Source organism: Sorex araneus, chromosome 1, assembly GCF_027595985.1.
Source record: "Sorex araneus isolate mSorAra2 chromosome 1, mSorAra2.pri, whole genome shotgun sequence".
Taxonomy (NCBI): domain Eukaryota; kingdom Metazoa; phylum Chordata; class Mammalia; order Eulipotyphla; family Soricidae; genus Sorex; species Sorex araneus.
Genome location: NC_073302.1, coordinates 333,249,180 through 333,271,623, shown reverse-complemented (window position 1 = coordinate 333,271,623; position 22,444 = coordinate 333,249,180). Strand labels below are relative to the sequence as shown.

Below are 22,444 nucleotides of genomic sequence, written 5' to 3'. Positions count from 1 at the left end.
GTGCTGCAATGAACATACAAATGCAGATATCATTTCTACTATACCTTTTTGACTTTCCGGGATATATTCCCAGGAGTGGTATTGCTGGGTCAAATGGGAGTTCAATTTCTAATTTTTTGAGATTCATTCATATTGTTTTCCAAAAGGGCTGAACCAGTTGGCATTCCCACCAGCAGTGAAGGAGAGTCCCTTTCTCCCCACAGAGATGTGGGCCAGTCTCTGTGGTGTGAAATGATATCTCATTGTTGTTTTAATCTGAATCTTCCTGATGATTAGTGATGTGGAGCATTTTCTCATGTGTCTTTTAGCCATTTGGATTTCTTCTTTGAGAAAATTTCTGTTCATTTCCACCCCCCATTTTCTGATGGGGTTGGATATTTTCTTCTTGTAGAGTTCAACAAGTGCCTTGTATATCCTTGATATCAACCCCTTATCAGATGGGTATTCGGTGATTATCCTTTCCACTCTGTAGACTGTCTTTGTATTCTTGTCACTGTATCTTTTGAGGTGCAGAAGCTTTTCAGTTTAAGGTAGTCCCATTTGTCTAATTCTGTTTCCACTTGCTTGGTCAACGGTGTGTCACCTTTAGAGATTTCTTTAGCTTCAATGTCATTGAGGGTTTTGCTGACCTTGTCTTCAATGTACCTGATGGATTCTGGTCCTATGTTAAGGTCTTTAATCCATTTTGATCTGACTTTTATGCATGGTGTTAGGTCAAGGTCTGAGCCCATTTTTTTGCATATAGCTACCAGTTTTGCCAGCACTATTTGTTAAAGAGGCTTTCTTTTCTCCACTTCACATCCTTGCTCCCTTATCAAAGATTAGACAATCATATGTTTGCGGGGTTTGTGTCGTGATATTCAACCCTGTTCCATTGGTCTGCAGCTCTGCTTTCGTTCCAGTACTATGCTCTTTTGATTATTACCACTTTGTAGTAGAGTTTGAGTTTGGGAAAGTGATGCCTCCCATCTTCTTTTTCCCCAGAATTGCTTTGGCTATTCGTGGGGGCTTATTGTTCCATATGAATTTCAGAAGTGTTTGCTCCATTTCTTTGAAGAATGTCATGTGTATCCTTATAGGGATTGCATTGAATTTGTATAATGCTTTGGGGAGTATTGTCATTTTGACAATGTTAATTCTCACAATCCATGAGCAGGGGATGTGTTTCCATTTCCTTGTGTCCTCATATTTCTTGAAATAGCATTTTGTAGTTTCTTTTGAACAGGTCCTTTCCCTCTTTAGTTAAGCTGATTCTGAGGCACTTGATTTTCTGGGGCATGATTGTGAAGGGAATTGCTTTTTTCATATCACTTTCTTCTCTGATTATTTGCACATAAGAAGGCCATAGACTTTTGGGTATTGATTTTGTAGCCTGCAACTTTTCTATACATGTCTATTGTTTCTAGGAGTTTCTTGGTAGAGGCTTTAGCGTTCTATAAATATAGTATCATATCATCTGCGAATAGTGAGAGCTTGATTTCTTCCTTTCCTACCTGAATGCCCTTAATATCTTTTTCTTGCCTAATCGCTATTGCAAATACTTCCAGTACTATGTTGAACAGAAGTGATGAGAGTGGGTATCCTTGTCTCATCCCTGATCTTAGAGAAAAGGCTTTTAGTTTTTCCCCACTGAGAATGATACTTGCCATAGGCTTGTGGTAGATGGCTTTGACTATATTGAGGAAAGTCACTTCTATACCCATTTTGGCACAGTTTTCATCACAAACGGATCCTGGATCGTGTCAAATGCTTTCTCTGCATCTATTGATAAGACAATATGGTTTTTATCTTTTATTTTGTTGATATGATGGATTATGTTGATTGATTTCCAAATGTTAAGACATCCTTGCATCCCTGGGATGAATCCCACTTGGTCGTGGTGTATGATCTTTTTGATGAGTTGTTGATTCTATTTGCTAATATTTTGTTGAGAATATTTGCATCCATGTTCATCAGGGATATTGGCCTGTAGTTTTTCTTTTTTTTTTAGGTTATTATATTTTTTATTTTTATTTTTTGATTGCATCATATACTTTTATTTATTTTTTTAATTTTTATTTTATCACCATGTGGAAAGTTACAAAGTTTTCAGGCTTATGTCTCAGTTATACAATATTCAAACATCATCCCTTCACCAGTGCCCATATTCCACCACCAAAATCCCCAGTATACCCCCCGCTCCCCACCCCCAACTGTATATCTGATGAATTTCACTTCATTTTCTCTTTACCTTGATTACGTTCCATATTGCAAAACAAAACTCACTATTGTTGTTGGAGTTTCCCCCCAAGAAAGACAGCCCTACAAAGGAAGCATTTGATAATTGGTTTTCCATTAAAAGATTGTATGTTTTCAGTTTTTAGAAAAGGTCACGTGGCTGCGCGGTTTGGATGTGTTCCAGTCCCGCAACCCGGAGCCATGTTAGTTGCTGCTCAGTGTCGCCAGGGCTCCATCTGGAGAAGGTATACCAGCTGTACCTCCTCTGTCTGGATCCCCGGTGTTGCTGGCCCGGTTTCGGGACTGGAGCATTTCTCTGGCCGCGTTGCTCACCAGACTGCCTGGCCTCTTCTCTGTTGAATGTGGCAAGATGGCACATAGGGTGGGTCGAGGGCGTGACTTCCGGCGGCCGGGTGGCCTGTAGTTTTCTTTTTTTGTGGTGTCTTTGCTTTTGGTATTAGGGAGATATGTCCCTCATAGAAACTGGGAGAGTTTCTGTTTCTTCAATTTCCTGGAAAAGCTTGAGAAGAACTGGCAATAGGTTTTCTTTAAATGTTTGGAAGAATTCGTTAGTGAATCCATCTGGACCTGGGCTTTTGTTTTTTTGGAAAACTTTTGATTACAGTTTCAATTTCTTTGATATTAATAGGTCTATTTAGGTATTCCAGATCTCCTTGGTTCAACTTTGGGAGATGATAGAAATCCAGGAATTTATCCATTTCTTCTAGGTTCTCTTGTTTCATGGCAGACAGCCTATCGAAGTAGTCTCTGATGATCTTTTGATTGTATTTAGTTTCTGTTGTGATGTGTCCCTTTTCATTTCTGATTCAGTTTATTAGGGTTCTCTATCTCTCTTTCTTTGTGAGCCTTACTAGTGGTTTATCAATCTTGTTTGTTTTCTCAAAGAACCAGCTCTTGGTTTCATTGATCTTTTGGATTGTTTTTTTGGTTCCCATGTTGTTAATTTCTGCTCTAAGTTTTGTTATTTCTTTCCTTCTGCCTGGTTTGGGCTTTTTTTTTTGTTGGTCCTTTTCTAAGATCTTGAACTGTGAAGTCAAGTTATCTATGTAGGCCCTTCCTGAGGAATGCTTACAGAGCTATAAATTTTCCCTTTAACATGGCTTTAGCTGCATCCCACTGGTTCTGGTAACTCATGTCTTCATTCTCATTTATTTCCAGGTATCTTTTGATATCGTCCTTGATTTCCTTCCTAACCCATTCGTTGTTCAACATTGAGTTGTTGAATTTCCAGGCTTTTTATTTGATTCTCTGTGTCTGTGCGTGATTAACATATCTTCAGTGCCTCGTAGTCTGAAAAGATAGTTGATACAATTTCTATCTTGCTGATTCTATTGAGGTATGTTTTGTGATCCAGCATGTGGTCTATTTTGAAAAATGTTCCATATGCACTGGATAAAAATGTGTGTTCTTTCTTTTTGGAATGCAAAGCCCTGTATAGACCTATTAGCCCTTTCTCTTCTATCTCTTTCTTCAAAGCCAGTGTTTCTTTGCTGAGTTTCAATCTTGTTGATCTATCTAGAGGTGATAGGGCAGTGTTGAAGTCGTCTCCAACTACTATTGTGTTGCTAGCAATGTCGTCCTTAAAATCTGTTAGCAGGTGTTTTTAAGTATTTAGTTGGTCCCTCATTAGGTGTATGCACATTTAGGAGTGTGATTCTTTCTTGCTGTATATATTCCTTGATTTTTAAAAAATGACCTTCGCTGTCCCTTCTAATCTTTTTCAACCTAAAATCTATGTTGTCAGATACTAGTATTGCCGCCCTGTCTTTTTTGAGGAAGTTGTTTGCTTGCAGGATTGTTTTCCACCCTTTGACTTTGAGTCTGTGTTTGTTCTGACTGTTTAGATGTGTTTCTTGTAGACAGCAGAATGTTGGGTTTCCTTTCCATATCCATTTTGCCACTCTCTGTCTCTTAATTGGTACATTTAGGCCATTGACATTGAGGGATATTATTGTCATGGGGTTTTGTGCCATCTTCCTGTAGGGGTTTGTTGTGCTTGTAGGGGTTTTTCTTGTCTTGCAGTAGCCTTTAGTCCTTTTAGGGTTGGTTTCGAGTCTATGAAATTCCTGAGCTGTTGTTTATGTATGAAATAGTGTATCCTTCCTTCAAGTTTGAGTGGGGGTTTAACCAGATAAAGTATTCTTGGTGATGCGTTCATTTCATTGAGTTTTTTCACTATATCCCCCCATTGTCTTCAGGCTTGGAGGGTTTCCTCTGATAGGTCTGCTGTAAATCTAAGGCGTGCTCCTTTGTATGTGATTTCCTTCTTTGACCTTTCTGCTTGCAGTATTGTGTCTCTATCCACAGCATCCATCATTCTGACTATGATATGTCTTGAAGTCTTTTTACTAGGGTCTCTTTTAGCTGGCAGTCTTCAGGCTCCTTAGATCTGGATGCCTGCAGTCTTCAGCTCTGGGAACTTTTTGGCAATGATACTTTTAACTGTGGCTTTTTCCTGGGGTTGTCTCCCTGTCCTTCTAGTACTCCGATGAATCTAATGTTGTTTCTCTTGAAATCATTCCCTAGGTCTCTGATTCGCCTAAGAGCTATTTTGAGGTCTTTTCCCACTGCTTGTTGTTGCCTGTAAGCTTCCTACAGCTCATCTGATCCCATCTTTGACTGTAGCCATTCTACTATTGAGGGCACCCACTGCGTTTTTAATTTCATCTACAGAATCTTTTATTTGTGACACTTCTTTTTGTAGCTTTTTTATTTCTGCTCTCATTTCTTCCTGTATTTTCTTCATTGTCCATTCCACTGTTTCTTTCATGCCCTCCTTTAATTTATAGGATCTGTTGATAAGTTTCTTTGAGTTCATTCAACATCTTCAATATTTCATCTCTGAATCTTTATCGGAGAGATCGTATATGTAGGTAATGCTTGTTGAGATGTCTGTACCCTTTTCATCATCTTCTCATGGTGGGGATTTTTCTTGTTTCTTCATGTTTTTGAGGTAATTTGGTGGTGGGACCTTCCAGTTCGCTATCAGTCTTCCCCTCTATTTTTGAGAAAGGGTTCTGGATGAGCTCGGTCAATGGTGGTCACCTTTTCCCCCTTCTAGAGTTTCACCTTCCTCTCAGGTGCTCAGCAGCTTATTTGAGGTCTCTAGTGTAGCTTTTGGAGGATGTGTTCTTTATTATTAGACTTGTAGAGCTTCTTGTGATGCCAATATGGTGCAATAGAAATAGCCTATGGACTATTGGCCTAACGTGTTTGTGATAGCCAGGATATTGTCCTGAGAATTCAGTAATGGAGATGAAGATGTGAGTCCAGAGTGCCAAGAAAGGTGAAAATAACTGTGGCCGCCTGAAAATAGGCCACAGCCACTTATACAGAGGTCATGCCCACTGCCGCAAAGTGGGTGGGGTGCTGACTGGGGGTTACGCACTTGGAACTGGAAGCAAAACCTCAGCCCTGGAGAACGGTGCACACAGGTGCTCGATGGTGGCCTGGGAAGCAGAGGCGGGGAGGGCTTCAGGTTCGAGGGCATGGACGCCCATCCAGTCCATTTGTCAGGACCCTCTTTTTGGGGTGCTAGGAACTAAGGGTAACTGAGCCTTAAGTTGAGGAAATACGATAAATGACCAGGAGTAAATATTATTCAGAGTCAATTAACTCCCAAATAATGAAAGCATAGCATTACATGTCCTCCTGTGTCTATACAAAAAAGGAGATTGCTCTAAAGTAAACTATGCAGAGGACATAAGGGAAAGAGAAAAGCAATATTTCACTTACATATATAAAATCCAGAGTCCTTAGAAGAATCTGATCTTACAAGTCACAGGGTCTGATTTAGGGATATAGGTGATTAATAGATAGGTGAAGCAGAGCACAGAAGAGAAGTTAAAGATAAATGCAGAGGAATGGGAGTGCCTCAGGAGCACTATGATGGGTGTAACCCAACAAACCTCAGACCCTGAGGCAAGAAAGAAAGGATAGAGGAGAAAGGATTAACCAATGTTATCCTACAGTTGCTTGAATGATAATTAAGCAAAGTTCTTCTAGCATGTTATGCTGAATGAAATTGAAGATTGAAAGGAGTCTTAAATACTGGGATTCTTGGTGGTGGAATATGAGCACTGGTGAAGGGATGGGTATTCGAGCATTGTATAACTGAGATTTAAACCTGAAAACTTTGTAACTTTGTAACTTTCCACAATAAAAAAAAAAAAAGAAAGGAGTCTTAAAAATCAACTTGGTCAACAAAAGTGATGCTTGATTCGCTGTGTGTCAGGGCATCTAACTGATGCTTTATCACTGCTACTGACACATGTTAACCACTGTTGACTTTCTCAGTAGAGAAACTCCTGTTTTGAAAAATTATCTTCAATGGCCTTATCTTTCCTGCACACTGTCTCTCTGACCTGGTGTCCTAATACTTCTTATCAGGTACTTGATTTATTTCACACTGACTGTATTTCCCAAACATACTAGCATGTGTTCATTTCAGAACGTTTTTTGCTTTCTGTTTTCTCCACTTAGAATGCTTCCTAAAATGATGTGTTGTGGGTTAGCCCACCCAAACAGAGCCCTGTTAGCTGACTGCTCCCACATTCCAAAATTGCTGCCATGCTCCTGGCCTCAATCCACTATCTTGGGGCCGAGCCTCACCCAGAAATTAATCTGTTAAAAAAATCAGGTGCGTGGGTTTTGTGACTGAAATCTCCAGGCTTTTCTTGGAGTCATGATGGGCTACCTCCCTCCACTTCCCAGTACTTCCAGAAGCCCTGCAATCATGGCCACATCCCAAAGCCATCACCCAGTTGTAAATTTCATTCTAGATGTACCACCCCCTTAAAAAATTCTACACTTCCTGGAGTGCGAGGCCACAACATTTCAATCTCAACAACACCAATAAACCAAAACCAGGAATAGTGATTCAGATTGGATGGGATGTAATGAAAAAGGCAACCAATCTTGATTAGCAAAACATAAATACAGAAGGCTTATCCTGTAACAATATCTTAATCTCTCACACAAGGACTTAATGTCTCCATGGTGAGATACAATAATTTATACTAATTTTATTCTAAGGGAACATTTTTGATCATTTTATTAACAAAATTATTGGTAACAAGCAATGTAAAATAAATTATTGAGGGTGTATTATAGAGGCAGGCTTAAAGGGTGGTTGGGAAAGTTGGAGAAAATAGTCAAGGGAAGGTGTAATGATGGTGAGATTGGTCTTGAAATATTGAATGCCTGTAACAAATTATCATGAACAACTTTGTAAACCACAGTGTTTATGTAAAGCTTAGGGGAAAATTCACATATATAGGCTTTACCTATTCCGTGTAAATTCCCAAATACAGGATTACTTTAAAAGTTTTATCAATGACAGGTGAGACATGATTATTACCATAATAAGATACAAGTATAAAATAAAATTTAATGTAATATACTTTAGATTACAGAGTTGAAAACTATGTAAATGAGAATAGGCATTTCTTTATATGGTATTAAACGACCTTAAATTTTCTTACTTACATTGGTCAAAACCATATGTCACAAATTAGCTCTTATAGGTTTAGTTTCTGATTATTCTATTTGTTATTTTGTAAAGTTTTGTTGGAATATTAAGTAAATTTGAAGTCCCCATGACGTGGACAGGAAGTGTGTTTTTGTGGTTGTTTAATGTGCTCACCACACTTAGACATGTGGGGAGGCTTCCTCACAAGGAAAGGGCACTTTCCTTGGTATCCTGACAGATCCCAATCGAGAGACCTTATTTTTTCTTCACATATGAACTCCTCAAGGACAGGGACCAAGAGAACACTAGTGTTCTATAAGCAGTGTGTGTTCTGCAGGTGCTGAGCATGCTGTGTTAGTGATGTTCCACAGAATGAATTCTGATGAAGTTGAAAGAACTAAAGTCTTCAAATGTATTTACTTATGCATGAAATGATGTGCTAATCACTAGCCCTTTTGAAATGCACAGAAATTACTGAACAAATTTGAATGCAAAGTATTTACAGCTACATTTGCCCCTTTTGTGTCACACTATTTTTTTTAAAAAAACAGAAATTGATTCCGGTTGGCTTTTTTAATCTAAAAATGACTAGGGGCTAATATTTTAATAGTTTTAATTTAGTTCTATGACAGATTTACCAGATAAGATGTATTGTCTAGAATCTTGCTATTCCTACAGGCAATAAATATCATTGGGAGTATATTAGAAATGCAGCACCTAGGATCCCTACACAGATTAGTAAATCAGAATCTACATTTAATAAGATCTCTCTCCCATGATGCATATACACATTGATGTTTGAGAAACACTGGTATGCGCTATTGGTTCTATTATATCAAACAAATACAAATGGATATGGCTCAGTTTCATTAACCTTTTATAATTTTTGTTTGTCATGATGATAATAGTTTTATATTTGTTGGTCAATGTTTGATCTATCAGAAAGAAATTGCCATGTTTATTTGTTGTTGTTGTTGAGGATGACTCATAATTAGAAATGAATTGAATATACTTTTCCTGTTACATGGGATTCATTTAGTATCTCTTATTACATATAGAAATAATAATGTATGAAACTTTTATCTCTGAAAGAACTAGTGTGACGATTTGTAGTAAGTGAGCAGTATAACCTGCAGTAATAGGCTAAATCTGTGTTTTTCCTGTGCATAATTATAATTTCCGTTTTGGGGTGCATGTTGGTGGGGTTTGGGGCCATACATGCTCGAGGGTGATGCTCAGGGTCTACTTCTGGTTCTGGTGCTCAGGAGCTATTCCTGGGTGTGCCATGGATCCAATTAGCATAGGCTGCCTATAAGGCAAGTGTTTTATTTATTTATTTATTTATTTATTTATTTATTTATTTATTTATTTATTTATTTATGGCTTTTTGGGTCACACTCAGCAATGCACAGGGGTTACTCCTGGCTCATGTGCTCAGGAGTTAACTCCTAGCATTGCTCAGGGGACCATATGTGATGCTGGGAATCGAACCCGAGTCAGCCGCGTGCAAGGCAAACACCCTACCCTCTGTGCTATCACTCCAGCCCCAATAAGGCAAGTATTTTAATTTTTGTAATATCTCACCAGTCCTCACCATTCCCCATTGATTATCTTGGAACTTGTATGTATAACTAAATTCTTTAAATGAATCTCTACTGGATGAAATTTTATTTCCTACTTTTCCAAGAATAAAGTGGGAAATATAAAGTCAGGGAATATTTGAGTATAGGGATAAAAAAGTACAGGAATAAGATTGCATTTCTTTTAGCGTACATAATTTAGGGTTGGAGACATAGTATAAAAGGTAAGATGCTTGCCTGGATGAAGTTGAACCTGGTTGACACCTGGGACTATATATATATCCCCTGAGCACAGCCAGGGTTCACTCCTGAGCAGAGTCAGAAGTAACCAATGAGCACTTGCTGGAGGTGGCCCAACTTTACTTTATTTTATTTTATTGAATCATCATGAGAATAATTACAAAGCTTTCAGGATTAAGTTTCAGTCATACAATGATCCAAAACCCATCCCTTTATCAGTGCACATGTTCTACCACCAAGAACCCCAGTATACCACTGTCCCACTCCAAACCCTGCCTGTGTAGCAGATGATTTTCACTTTACTTTCTCTTTACTTTGATTATATTCAATTTTCAACAGAAAACCCCACTATTATTATTTGGAATTTCCCCCCCAACAATCAGATCTGCCGCAAAGGCATCATTAGATCATTTGTTTTCTATTGCTGATAATGAAGAATATGTGACGTTGCATGGCCACGAAAGTGACTGTGTGGTTTTGGAATTCTGGTATTTTAGTAATTAAGTTTAGAGGTATTTCTGCCAGCAGCTGCTACGTCCTGAGATTGGTTTGTGGGCCTCTGGGATCATGGCCACTCAGGGGCGGAGCAGCCGTTCCTGCGAGTTGTTTTGTATATCAGGTTTGGAGAAATAGTCCGGGTCCTACATACTGGAGCCATGTTAGTAGAAGCTCAGTGTTGCTGGGATTCCATCTGGAGAAGGCAGGGACTCTGCATCTTCTCCATCTGGGGCACCCCAGTGTTGGTGGCCCAGCCTGGGGTCCGGAGCATTTTCCTGTTAAAACTTTTAAAGGTAGATAATTCATTTAAAAATGAATTCATATTATACATTTTTGTCAATCTGACTATCCAGAATTAAAATTATTACATAATCTAAAACTATTGCATACACCAATTTGTTTTTGGACAGATCAGGCACAGGTTTAGAATTCAGAATATTAAAAGTTAATCTCCTTTCCATCCTAATCCCCTAGCCAGTCAGTTCCCTCCTTCTGGGCAGGTCCTTATGCCAGTTACTTGCTAACTTTAGAGATAGTCGAGGCATCATTTGGACATAGCAAAGATGGTGGTCTTTGGGGCCAGATAGAGACTGAACATCAATCCATGAGCTTTGTGACCTTTGACAAAATGCTCAGCTTCACTGTTGACCTTCTCATTTATAAAATAGAAGCAGTATTTCTCAGAGTTGCTAAGAACCAATGTGATAATCCATCTAAAAATTTATGTGCTGAGAACAATAGTTGGTATCCAGGATATCATCAGCAAATCTTTGTTGTTTATTATTAATACTATATGTGAACAATTTTTTGTCATCATATCTGTATAATTGATAATATATTGTATTTACAGCAGCAGCTTGCTTATGGTTTAACCTAGCAATTTATGATTTTTCACCCACCATTGTAGAAACTGGATCATTTTTCATAAACTGGTTTATATATAGCTACTGCCTCCACAGTATTCTGTTTTATGAATATATTTTATTTATCAACCCTCTATTGGTAAATCTTTATTTGTTTTCTTTTTTTTCTTTAATTTCTTTTTTTGGGCGGGTCACAACCGGTGATGCTCAGGGCTTACTCTTGGTCCTGTACTTAGGAATTACTTTTGGCAGTGCTTTGGGAACCATATGGGATGCGTGGGTGGAACGTGGGTCACGCCTGTGAGGCAAGTGCCCTTCCCACTATAGCTCCGCCCCCTACTGGCAAACCTCTAATGTTTCCAGCCTTGTGCTATTATTAAAGTTGTGGGTGAAATGGCATGTTTATATGTGTGTGTGTAGGGTAAATTGAAATGGTCAAAGTATGTTTTAGTTTTAATAAATATTGGTGAATTTCTCTCTAGAGAATGGTACTCCTGTTAGGTTTAAGCATTAATTTAAAAAGATGGTTTTATTTCTGTGTATATAATAAAAGTACCCATACATATTTAGGAATTTGATTACAGACTCCAAGGATCTTTGGAACAGGCTGAAGGGTAGGAGTGGGAATACAATACTTTGTTGTTTATTTCCTTATTGATTTGGTTTTGGAGATGCTCAGGGCTTGCTCCTGGCTCTGTACTCAGGAATCACTCCCGGCATGCTAGGGATCCTTTGTGGTGCTGGGGATGGTACTTGGGTTGGCTGCATGTGTGGCAAGTGCCCTACTGCTGTACTGTCTCTTCAGCTCCAATGGAGATGTTTTAAAAGTGGACTAACCATGGAATATGCAGCAAACTGTCATAATATTGAGTCCTTAAGTATTTGTTCGATACTGAAACAAAGCAACAAGACTGGAAAATAGGTGAGAGAGTGTGTTTGTGCTCCAGTGTGCCTTCATGAGCAGCCTGTGGAGAGCTGCCTGGTGCTGGCTGTCCTGCACAGTCTCTTTCTCTCGCTTCACTGTCTCCTTATACAGATTCTTCATACCAGCCAGCTTTTCATTCAGCTTTTATTTAAGCACATAGGAAAACAATTGTTCTGACTACTCAAAAATATTAATATAATTTCTTCGTAAATAAGACCAAAATCAAGTAACTTAAAATATATGACCTTTTATTTCTATTTTTAATGACTAAAAGTATTTGCAATCCCTCTTACCTATTTTACATTTTGTAACTAATACATACTTGCCATTTTTGCAGAAAGTATGATATTCTGCTCTCCCAACCACAATTCTAGTCTATAGTGAGAATTACAGTTATCATTGTGATACACATTTTAACTTATTTAGCAGACGATTACTAGCATATTTCTGGATATTCAGATGAGCTGAGATATTAAAAGAGAAATGGGGGTCATTTTATATTCCAAGAGGCTTGTGAACACCTAGACAGTTTTAGCCATTGGCATCAGTATTGCCACATTGAACATCAAGGTGGTATATAGCCAGTGGACTGACTTCTTTCAACCTGGACTCTGGTATGTCCTGTGATGCCCAAGACTGGCTGCTGTGGATTTACAAAGTCCACTGTTAAGGATACCCCAAGACCACTGAAGGTGTTCTCTTATTTTGGGAACCAATAGACAAGAATTTACTGGGGAAATACAGAATTTCTCAGCCACCTTGTTGCAGAGACCAAAGAGTTAATGTGAAGAGTTATGCTCCAGACTATCAACATGTTGATCTTTTTGTTATTTTTCCCCTCAGCAACAGGCATTGTTTATATAAAACTCACTACGTGCTAAGACTTTTTGTCAATTAATTGTTCATGGTTACAAGTACCAATGAAACAGATAAAAAAAAGTGAAAGAACATTTGTTCTTCATGTGGAAGTAATTCACGTAGAAGAACTTCCATATGAGAGCTGAGCGAACTAGAGGAGGAGAGGAATTGAGATTCAGTTGCAGGTCTTTCTTTGACTGACTCACTATGCTATTCTGTCAACTAAAACTTGAAGCGCCTGTGCCAGTAAAAGGAGCCTTCACATTTGTCTGCCACTATTGTTTTTCTAAATAAGGTATCATTAGTACTTCTAGTTCAACTACCACAATGTAATTACAATCAATTTTAATGTTGCTAATGAGTGCAATATCTCCTCACATTATCTTTATTACTTCTCTGAGAATTGAGACTGAGTTCATTGACAAGTTTTCAGAATAGTCCTTTAACTTTTCAGTGACCAGCAAAACCATTCAGAACCTTCCATCAGCATCTGGTGGGGCTGGAGCTTTTTAATTGCAATCTCACTCTCCATCCTTTGTGTCTGCTCTAGCACTCCTGCCAGCTCCAAGTGAGAAGATGGGGAAGCAGCCCACAGCACAGTCTGTTGTAAAAGAGGAATGGGTTTTGTTCCTTGCTAGACATCCTGGGCTTTGAGTTAGGCTTCTAGTACCTACTATTGCGTGCCTTCCACCCATCCCACAAAGTTAATTATGATCTATACTTAACAGCCCAGGAAACAAAATCTTGCCGAGGAACCACAGCCTCTTAGTGGATACCTCTGCCTGTGGGACTTCACACTCTATCTTATTTATCCCTCCTTATCTTTCTCTGTCAAAATGAACTTGGGTACTTTTTACACCTTTGCTGTCTTCATTTGAATTAGATTCTTTGTGTCCTAATTAGAGGGTGTCTTAGATATTCCCTTGCTATATCTGAATACTATTGCTTCATGTTCCCTAGAGTTAGTCAAGTCCCCCTCTTACTCATTAATAATCATTTCCTTTGTTCATTGTATTAGAATCAAGTAACTGGTGAATCCTGTCTCTCAGCTTCCTGCCACTGGGAGAGCAGGATAAATTAATTATCATGGGTTGTTCTGGCACTCCAATAACATCAAAATAAGGTTGTTGATTATTTTCCTTTTCATGAATTAAACTTAGGTGCTTACAGGATTTTTGCATGGATTCTTTCATTATACCTGTCTTGTCTATGCAGAGTCTGTTGATATATCATTAATTAATCAGGATGACTATAGTTGGGAAAAGATTTAATACATACTTCACTTTCAAAAACTACTTATGATAATTTTCAATCTGTAATACAAAGTCTTAGTTTTCATATCTAAGGTAATTTTATTTCTGTAATTCTGTTTATGAATACGGTTATGAGGCAGGCAGGTAGATAGGAAAGCGGCCCTACGGCAATGGAATTTTTGAGAAGAAATGAAACCAATTAGCTTTAAGGCTGGTAGGACCCACCTTACTACCTTTCCTTGTGGACACAGGAACTAATGCCTGATAAGAACTTTAGCTGGAGCCAGCAAGGCCAGAGAAGTCTGGGTCCCCTCTGAGAAAAGCTCCAGCAGAAACAAAGGTCAAGAAAGGAATTTTAAAGATCATCAATTAATCCAAACTCTACCCCACTTGGTAACCACCCTAACCATCTAGTTATCTAGTTAGAGGCCCTCGGAGGGAAGCATGGGAGAAACCCTATGAAAGAAGGACGCACATATGCTGCCCCAGCCCATGTGTTGCTTGTGTCCATGTGTCGAGGCCAAGCACGTTGGTGCTCCAGCACATGTGTTGCCCACATCTCCCCTGTTAAGATGTATACTTTCATGCTTTCATATTTAATTCTGGGATGTGTGTACTGGGGTTCTCTTTGCCTTTGGTAAGTCCACAATCTCTCGAGTCTCATATATTTTCAATGATTTCAGCAGTGCATACATGTTTAGAGAAAACTTGATGTCTGGCAAATGGAGGGCTTCATCTATGGTGAAGGAGGCTCTCTGACTTTCCCTTTGTGTTTCCACTTGATTCTCCAACAGTGCAGCTCAGCTGAGTGTCAAGATTCAGCACGTCACTTATGTGCATGTCAGCGTGGTTGTGTTCCTCTGATGTGTAAAATTTGAGCTGACCCATGACAGAGGGTACCAGAAGTCAGCATTTAAGAGCTTTGAGGTGCTGTTCTGAGAAAATGTCTTTCAGGTCCTGAATAATGTGCCCCACTGTTGAAACACTCGAGTTTATTTTTTTCTTTTTTTTCTTTCTTTGCTTTTTGGGTAACACCCAGAGATGCACAGGGGTTACTCCTAGCTCATGCACTCAGGAATTACTCCTGACAGTGCTTGGGGGACCATATGGGCTGCTGGGAATCAAACCCAGGTTGGCTGCATGCAAGGCAAACACCCTACCCTCTGTGCTATCACTCCAGCCCCTCGAGTTTCTTTATAGTAACTTCTATAGTTTCTATATAGTAACTATAGAAACTAACTGAGATTTTAGATTACCTTGCTGAGCTCTGTGGAATTTCCCAGGGGGTTTTATTTCAACATCAAGTTTGGTTGCAAAAATTTGTGGCTTTCTCAAACCAAAATTCATGGAAAACTTCAATATTTTCCATTACTTCATTTAGTGAATGCAAAACTGCAGTCAAGCTACTATTCCCCCCCCCCTTGTTTTAGAGTCCTGATTTCATCTTCACTCAATTTTTTTCTCCATTTTCTTTTTTTCTTCTTTTTTTTTTGAGTTTTAATTTTTATTTTATTGAATCATCGTGAAAAAAGTTACAAAGCTTTCAGGTTTAAGTCTCAGTCATATAATGATCAAATCCCCATCCCCTCACCAATGCACATGTTCCACCACCAAGAACCCCGATATATGCCCCCCTCGCCCCTCCACCTGAGTGGCTAATGATCTTCACTTTACTCTCTATACTTTGAGTACATTCAATATTTCAACAAAGAACTCTCTATTATTATTTAGAATTTCCCCCCAACAATCAAATCTGCTGAAAAGGCATCATTTGGTAATTTGTTTTCCATTGCTGAGAGTGAAGAATATATGAGCTCGCATGGCCGTTGTTGCAGTTTTGGATTTCTGATATTTTAGTAATTAAGTCCAGAGAGATTTCTGCCAGAAGTCACTGAAAGACAAGGCCGAGAGAGAAAAACCTTTCCCCTCCCCAGGCGGCCTGGGGTTGTAGCTCAGTTCATAGTCTAGATGCATTTCTGTAAGAAGCCACTGGGTGCCAAAAGTGATTAGTAGCCCTCCAGGATCATAATCTTTAAGGAGCAGAGGAGCTGTTTTGTGTGTGTGTGGCTGCTCCGATTCTCGTCTGGGCGGGGAGCGGTTCTATTATGTGGACTGTTCAAATGGCTGACAAAATAAAATATTGTCGATATTGTATTATCTCAAAGAACTGTCCTATAAAGACTAGTTCTGCAGATTGTGGTGGTCTCAAAGTGTTTGGCATATAGTCTGTAATGTTTATGTAGTTGTTCTGGTGTATTTTCTCCTAAGTCTATTCCCCTACAGTTCTTCACGCACTTCTAGCATCTGGTCAGATCCAGTGAGATGCAGAAGGTAATGGCTGACTGTGTGCTCTGTGGCGTGCAGCTGTGGGCTGCTTGGAAGTTCAGCTCCATCCTCACCTGCTGTGGGGCCCAGCCCTCCCCACCTCCTCAGGGCAGCACACCTGCCCATGGGGCTGGGGAGGGGAGCTGGGCCAGCTGGTTGGTTCCTCAGTGCCCTAATTTTAATTTTTAAGTAGTTATCATTTGGCTGTGTGGGTATGTTTGATTTCTGCCATAGTTATAGGAGGTCTTTTTTCCATAAAGAAAAAGACAAATATATCTCTTTTTCCTAAAAGCATCTCTGACAGAATCCTAAATTTTTTAATTCTGTGGTTTTCTTTCATTTGTTTTGAGTTTATTTTGAAATCAGAAACAAATCTAACTTGATTTCTGCCAATGGATAGTCGATGTAGTGCTGCTTGGGCCACATCTGGTGGTCACCAGATTTTACATGGAAAGTGTAGAGGGCACCGTGTGCTGTAGGGATTGAACTCTAGACCTTGGACATGTTGGGCACATGCTCTAAGTTTTGAGCCATATCCCTGATCCTGAATTTGCATTAAAACTTTGTTACTTTATAAAAACATAGCATTATTTCACAAAATTATTTACCACTTAACTCCCCTAATTGCTTCTCTCCTATAAAGCAAAAACCAAAAAATTAAAGCCTGAAAGGCAGCAAATACAGCCTGTGACCTTAAGTTAGATTGGTTTTTATACTTTTAAATTGTTATAAAATAAACCAGAGGAGAATACTTCACAAAGAAGTATTTGTGAAATATTTGGCAGAAAACATCACAAAGCCAGTATTTATTATCTGGCTCTTTGATAATTAGCCAGATAAGATTGATAAGATTGATGATAAGATTGGCTAAGGTCACCATGCAGTGAAACACTGGCAAACCAATAAGCAATTATTGGACCTCACATAGTGAACCTAAGAATCCATAGTGATTAAAAGGGCAAGTTGCATTTATTTGTGATCAAAGAATTACAATTTGGGCTACAGAAATTCAGGTAGAATCTTAAAATGTACCCCAAGGATAGGCAAAAGTAAGGGGTCTTTTGGAGTAAGAAAAGAGATTAAGAAATGAATTGATTAGTATTAAACAAACTCAAGCAATTCTTGACCACACATAATTGGATATTAACTCTGTCCTTTGGCAAAAGTAGTGTATCAGCAGCCCTTATATCTATTCTAACAGGATGTCTGTTATGTTCATTTCTTCTTAAACAGCCACTCATCAACAATTGCTGTCTTAGCCCCACCCAAATGTTAGTTTTTCACAGGGTGTCAATTACAAAGCACAATTTTTCAGTGTTTTCTACCTCTTTAACCCATTGTCTGGGAAGGGTTTTATTTGTTTTAATGTAATGATGTCAATCTTATATGAAGAGATGCATGTATGCCTAAAGAGGTTTTCTTTCCTTTGTTTTCTCTCAGCATTTCAAAACAGGTTTTCATATGTTTTTAAAAGTATCTTGAGTATGTGTCATGAAATTTTTTAAAAGAGCACTTCTTTTTGAAAGAAAGATCCTTTGAAAGATCTGTTGACTCATGGGGATGTCTTGTTTTAATGATTTTTCCAGTGAGGTAGGGCTGACAAGGTCAACAAGTGCCTGTGCAAGAATATTTGAAGAGCTCTGGAAGTGGGCCATGCCCCCAGGTCTACCTTGACCCAAGGCCCAGCAGTAGTGCTAGAGACATTTTTAACTAAAATGAAGGTATTTTGTTAACGTGATGTAATCTATTTATTTGTTATTTGTTATTATTATTCAATTACCTTATATCTGTTATTATAGGAGAAAACCCAGTCTCCCTCCCTAGAGGTGGGTCAGAATGTGAGTCTGGCAGGTTCAGACCAAGAATTTGCCCCATGGAAGCTTCCAGGTATTTAGAAGAAGCTTTAAGACTTAGGAGAAATGGTTGGAAAAAGAAACAGTCTGAAGACCACTATTCCCAGTTATAGAGGTAGACTTAAGAGAAAACAGCAAGAAAAACGACACTGATTCTGCCTTAGTTCTAGCTGGTTTTGTTGCAGGAGTAGGAAAGGACCAAGGGAGTTTTAATTTAACTTGGTTTCAATGTAAGCATCTAAGTCTCATTCTCTACTGTACTTTATACCATATTCAGGCATTGTTTGCCACTTTTTTGATAATCTGAATGGAAAAACTACTGAAGTTGGTGGGTCCTCCTGGGTGGCTTATGTGCAGTGGAGAGGAGAGGGATTGCCACTTTCTCCTGATCTGCCTCTGTACCCTGGGACTGGCTGGGAAGACTAGAACTGATAAAGTCTGCAATGAGACCCTGAGTGGCATGGGCCAGAGCCATGCCAACTCCATTAGATGGCCTTCAAGCCACACGTGATGCCCACTTGAACTTCTTGGCATGGGGAGTTATCCCCACCACCAGATTTCTAGGGGAGCCGTGGACTCAGGCTGGAATGAAGGATTGCTCTTTGTAGGAAAGGAAAGTCAGTCCTAGGCCTTACCCAGGCCTTCCAGGTCCTTGTTCTTCTTACATGAGAGAATTTCAGAAGTAGATGAGCAATGAAGTAAACACAGATTTCATTTGGAGGCTTTTTGAAGAAAGGGAAGGAGGGGAGAAAGAGAGTGAGTGTAATCCCCCCAAGAGAGAATGTGGGTTAACCACAAGTGTGTGTGGGGCTGAGGGTAGGTAGGATAGAGAAGAGACTAATAATAGCTAGGAATGATCATACTGGACAAAATCTGAGGGTTAAAAGTAGGTAAGGGATATTCTGGCTAACTTTTCAGTATCGATATTGTCAAACCACAGTGCCCAAAAGTGGGGGGTGGGGATGAGAGAAGGGGGGGAGAGAGAGAGGGAGAGAGAGGGGGGGGAGAGAGAGAGAGAGAGAGACAGAGAGAGAGAGAGAGAGAGAGAGAGAGAGAGAGAGAGAGAGAGAGAGAGAGAGAGAGAGAGAGAGAGAGAGAGAGAGAGAGAGAGAGAGAGAGAGAGAGAGAATATAGACTTCTCCAAAGACAGAGAAAGCCTCAAGAGGGAAGATCTCACCTTGGCCTTTGTTCCTGCTAAAACTTCTCTCAGAGGAGGGTCCAGCCCTCTCTGAGCCTGTTGGCACCAGGGGAAATCTTATCAGGCCTTAGTTCCTGTGTCTTCAAGATGGGCTGTTGGTTTTATTACTCCCTAGGAATTCCATTGCCGGGGGCCCTTTCCTATCTACATACCTATATCACTACCACAACAGAATTCTCTGGGGGGAGGTTTGGGCCAGAGTGCCGGTTATTGAACTGGGTTGATGGCAAACGGGGCACGTGCTTAACCCCTGTGCTTTCTCTGGCCCCACACATTCATCTTAAGCCCAGAAGTTTACTTTTTGGAATACAGAAAGTGTTTAAAGTTTCATAATATTTTTCTTTTTTAGTGAACCAAGCTAGTTTTTAATTGGAAGAACTTTAGCTTGAGAAGTGGAGAGGAAGATCTGTACATATTCAGGAGAGAACATGGTCTTTTCTAGAGTGGAAAAATCATTTCTTTTTGGGTGTAAATTTATTTAAGAACTGTGTAAAGCCCTGCAGAGGTTTTTTTTTTTTGTTTTGTTTTGTTTTGGTTTTTAATTGAATCACCTTGAGATATAGTTACAAAGCTTTCATGTTTGAGCTTCAGCCATACAATGATAGAATACCCATCCCTCCACCAGTGTACATTTTCTTCTTCTTTTTTTAATAATGTAGGAGTACTCTATTTATTCAGCCATTGATTAAGCTGATTAAATTGGGCATAAACTCCACATTACTTTTTGTTATTCTATTCTGAATGTTAATGTTATTTTATTATTGTTATTAAATAAAATGTTATTTTATTATTTTATTATTGTTTTCCTCTCCCCCTATTTTTTTCTTTTTGGGTCACACCCAGTGATGCTCAGGGGTTACTCCTGGTTCCACACTCAGGAATTACTCCTGGTGGTGCTTGGGGGACCATATGGGATGCTGGGAATTGAACCCGGGTCAGCTGCATGCAAGGCAAATGCCCTACCCACTGTGCTATCACTCCAGCCCCTTTCCCCCGCGTTTTTTTTTTTTTTGATTCACTGTGAGATACAGCTACAATGCTTTCATATTTGAGCTACGGTCATATAATCATCAAACACTCATCCCTTCACCAGTGCACACTTTCCACCACCAAAATCCCCAGTATTCCCTGCCACGCCCCTCCCCATCCCCATTCCAACCCTTCCCCTGCTGTGTGGCAGATAATTTCCCCCATACTCTCTCTCCACTTTGGTTACATTTAGTATTTTGATGCCAGTCTCACCACCACTGAAACCTGACGAAAAGGCACTGCTAGATGATTTGTTTTGTATTGCTTATTATGGATAGAATATAATATCAAGGAAATTCTGTGTCATTCTCTTCTGGGAGCTTTAGTTTATAGTCTCTGGGCCTTGGCCATTGGTGAGATTACATGAGGCCAGGGGCAGTTTATGGGTGTGACTGCCAAGCTACTGGAAAACTGGGAACCTGAGGGGAAGAGGCTCAGTCCCGATCCAAGCAGGCTTGGAGATCACAGTTATGGGTTCCCGCATATCTGGTTTTCCTGCCAGTCTGCTCTCTGGTGAGGTTCATCCCATGTTGGGTGAGGCTCATTTGAGTGTGAGGAGAGTGGCCTTGAGCATAGCAGCAATAGGGTTCTGGAGGTTTTTGCCTGCTGGGGTTCTGCTTGGAGCAGGGAGGGAAACTCAACCCGCCCCCCCTCTGAGGTGCCCAGTTGTAGACAGCCTGGAGCGGGGTCATGGCATTCTGTAATGCTCTCTTCTGGGAGCTTTGGTTTATAGTCTTTGGGTGTTGGCCATTGATGAGCTTACATGGTCCCGGGGGCAGTTTGTGGGTGTGACTGATATGCTACTGGAAAACTGGGGACCTGGGGGGAGGAGACCCAGTTTCGATCCAAGTGGGCTTGGAGATCTCAGTCACAGGTTCCCGAATAGCTGGGTTTTCCTGCCAGTCTGCTTTCTGGTGAGGTTTATCCCGTTTTGGGTGAGGCTCGTGCCTTCTTGGATGAGGCTCATCTGAGCATGCAGTGCACATTTTCTACTACTAATGTCCCCAGTATGTTCTCACCCTGCCTCTATGGCAGACAGTTTCCCCAATACTCTTTCTCTACTTTTGGGCATTATAGTTTGCTTGAATTTTCCCACCCCCATTCAAGCCTACCCGACAGGGGCAGATGCTAGATAATTTCTTCTTTTTTTTTTTTTCTTTTTGGGTCACACCTGGCGATGCTCAGGGGCTACTCCTGGCTTTGCACTCAGGAATCACTCCTGGCGGTGTTCAGGGGACCATATGGGATGCTGGGAATCGAACCCGGGTCGGCCGCGTGCAAGGCAAACGCCCTACCCGCTGTGCTATCTCTCCAGCCCCCAGATAATTTATTTTCTGTTGCTCACTTTGAATATGATAAGTGGTTGTGCTTCTGATATTCTAAGATTGTAAATTGTTGGGGTCTAGAGACATCTCTGTAGGGTGCTGATACATTTTTGGATTCAACTGGGAGTCCCTGGACCAGGGCGATGGCACCTGGAGGTAGATTGTGGGCATGACAGCCAGGGTCAAGAGCAGGTGGGGAGTTGGGAAGGGACAGCCCGACTCCTCTGCCACCGCTGTGTGGCCTGGAGTCTTAGTCCTGAAACCTGCATACCTGGGCTTTGCTTCTGGCAGCTCATGGTCAGCAGGACTTCATCTGGAGTGTGCGGGGAGAGCACACCTGCTCCATCTGAGGTACCCCAGTGAAATTGTCTCAGTAGGGGGCCCAGAGAGATCTCCAGAGATGTGGTGTCTTCCGGGACTTGCTGCTGTGAGTTTGATTAAAGAATTTGCAACAGGCAAGTCAGGTACAGAATAAATTTCATGGAAAAACTATAAAGCAAAGTTGTTAGAAATTTAAATTAGATTTCTGTGACAGATCAACTACTGAGAAGATGCTATAGTGCTTCACTATTGAATTCTATAGGAATCTGCCTAGATTTTTCTGATATAGTGGGGTACTAATTTTGAGTTCTGAATCCAAGTATATACATTTTCCATATGTAATTATTTTACTCAATAAGTGAAAATAATGTGTCTAACAGATTGAAATTTAGTTACCATCTGGATTCCATGGAATCTTTGGAGTGTTTTCCACTGAAGAAAAGTACTTTTTTAAGAATCAAGGATAAA

The 22,444-nt window shown here is 40.1% G+C and overlaps 1 protein-coding gene across 6 annotated transcripts in view; it reads left to right on the top strand.

The window, feature by feature from the left end:
- Positions 1-22,444, top strand: part of CSGALNACT1 (chondroitin sulfate N-acetylgalactosaminyltransferase 1) — a 415,840-nt gene that overhangs the window by 95,348 nt on the left and 298,048 nt on the right. The gene's annotated exons all lie outside the window — the stretch shown is intronic.